At 54.8% G+C, this 2,500-nt stretch overlaps 1 pseudogene; it reads right to left on the bottom strand.

The window, feature by feature from the left end:
* Positions 1-2,500, bottom strand: part of LOC119451267 (large subunit ribosomal RNA) — an 8,474-nt pseudogene that overhangs the window by 3,890 nt on the left and 2,084 nt on the right.

Here is a 2,500-nt window from a genome sequence, read left to right as displayed (position 1 = left end):
AATCAAACGCCTTCCGAAGGTCCAGGGATGCAGCATAAAGTGGCCTGTGAAATTTCTTTGCGTGCTTCATGATGCCTTGCAATAAAAGGAGGTTCGACTGTGCAGCCCTGTCGGGAGAGAACCCACTCTGCAGTTTATGAAAGAAGTATGAATCCTGCAGTCTTGTTAATAGCAATTTAGAGTAAGTGCGAACCAGGACAGAAGATATCGTTATGGGCCTGAGCTCAGTCGCAGTTGCCGCATCGCAGCTTTTGGGAATGAAGACCGTTCGGGAGAGGCGCAGCTCGTCCGGCAATCGCCGGAAACTCAGAAAGTTGTTGAAGATAACCATCCAGACGGCTGTGGGTATCTTCCGCATCTCCCGAACGGTCAACCCATCAGGACCTGGGGCTGAACTCATGCCCATATTTCTCAGGACGAACTGGACCTCTGCCTCCGTAAACAGGTTAGCCTCACTCGGAAGTGAATTGGCTTTAATGCCAACGTGACTGACGGGGGCCGATTCTTCTCCAAGAATTCTATCAAAAACATTATGAATTTCCTGAAGTTCTACCTTACCAAGTTGCCCCTGTCCGCAAATTAAATCTTCAAGGAGGACTTTCGGACCCAGGCTGTACAATCGTTGATGCTCTGTATACTGCCTCCTTTTGAAGTGCCTAGATTTTTCATTCGGTCTGCGAGTTAGATGTACTCTTTTGCGCCCACCCCCTTTGCATTTTCTGATCTTTACCCCGAAGTACTGATATATAATTTCGAGATCACTCATGTTCAAAGGTGTAGCTGCGGCATTCTCGGCCAGTCCTGCGCATAAGAGACCGTAATCAGAGAGAATTTCTTTTATTTCATCCACGTCCATGGAAGTGACAGGCATCGGGCTGTCCTGCTGAAAGGTCTCATCTGAGGATGGGCCAGAGGGAGTGTTACTCAGGTGCTCCCGAGATAAGGCAGATTCTCTTGCCAAGAGCTCTCGGTAGGCGGTGCTTTTGCGGAGCCCCTTAATTGCATCCAGCGATCGGGACGGATAAACGGCAGCTAGTTTTTGATTTACGTAGCGTTCCCCAGCGGGAAGAGACAGCTCGGCCTGAGCGAGAATCCGCATCTGTGGCATCGTCCATCGGCCGTACGAGTTTGCAGTGGGCACTGCCGCGGACCTCGTTCTGCCCTTAAGATTTTCCCCTTCCATACCATCGGGCTTCTGCGACTGCGGCTGACTGGCTACCCGCGCGGGCAGCTGAGTGAAACCAGGAACACCGCTGTCTCCATTGTCGAGATCACTTTTGTTTACAAGGGTGCACTCACTTTCTACTGAAGATGGTGACTTGGCGTGGCACCCCGACGTTGGGCCGCACCCGTGCACTGCTGAGTCGGAGCCGCACATGGCTGTTGGAGTTGTTGGCAGTAAGCCGTCCTCCAGGAAACTGTCATTGTTATTTGCCTCCTCCTCTACATGTGCCACCTTCCCACGACCGCCAGTGTGGCCGGTTTGCGAGGTCGAAGGGTGGGGAGCAGACGCACTCGACTGAGCTGGGCACTCATCAAGCCCCCCTCCGGCCAGGGTGGGCGAGAGCAAGGCAACTAACGTGCCCCCATCCAGCCGGTGGGTCCGTCCAGTCTCACCTTGAGTCAACTCAAACAAATGCTCAGACCCCTGGGCAATTTCGCTGCGCTCTAGGTCGCACCCTGGAGGCACACCGGTTTTGGCGGCAGGGGACGATGGCCTAGATGCGAGGTCTTTATTTGGAACCAGAGGTTCAGACCCAGGGGTTGGTGACGGCACCTCCCCACTCGAAGAGGAGGAGAACGAAAGTGTGAGCTCCTGTTGTCTCTTTGCACGCGGCAAGCCAGCGCGGCCACACACCCCTGCAGGAGAGTCATAGTTACTCCCGCCGTTTACCCGCGCTTTTTTGAATTTCTTCACGTTGACATTCAGAGCACTGGGCAGAAATCACATTGCGTCAGCACCGTCAACGGCCCTCGCAATGCTTTGTTTTAATTAGACAGTCGGATTCCCCCGGTCCGTGCCAGTTCTGAGTTGGCTGTTTTCTGCCGGCCGAAGCAAGAACCTCAGGCGCGAAGCCCACGGAAAATGCACAGCTGTGGCTTTCCACAGGAAGGTCCCGACGCTGGTCCGGGCTCGGCCGCACCGCTTTTTACGGCGGCGAGCCTCGCCCAGTCCCGGTGCAGTGCCGTTCCTGCTTCTGGACCCCAGCCCGACCGGCTCAGCCCTCAGAGCCAATCCTTTTCCCAAGGTTACGGATCCGTTTTGCCGACTTCCCTTACCTACATTGGTCTATCGACTAGAGGCTGTTCACCTTGGAGACCTGCTGCGGATGTGGGTACGGTCCGGCACGAAAATCACACTCCCTCACTCGGATTTTCAAGGGCCGACAGGAGCGCACCGGACAGCGCAAGAGCCGCACTGCTCTACGGAGCCACCGTCCCTATCTCGGGGTGAACCCATTCCAGGGACTCGATCTCCTTACAGAGAAAAGAAAACTCT

The sequence above is a fragment of the Dermacentor silvarum genome, chromosome 4 (assembly GCF_013339745.2).
Source record: "Dermacentor silvarum isolate Dsil-2018 chromosome 4, BIME_Dsil_1.4, whole genome shotgun sequence".
NCBI classification, from domain to species: Eukaryota; Metazoa; Arthropoda; class Arachnida; order Ixodida; family Ixodidae; genus Dermacentor; species Dermacentor silvarum.
Note: the sequence above shows the minus strand (reverse complement) of the source record. Positions and strands in the feature narration are given on the sequence as shown.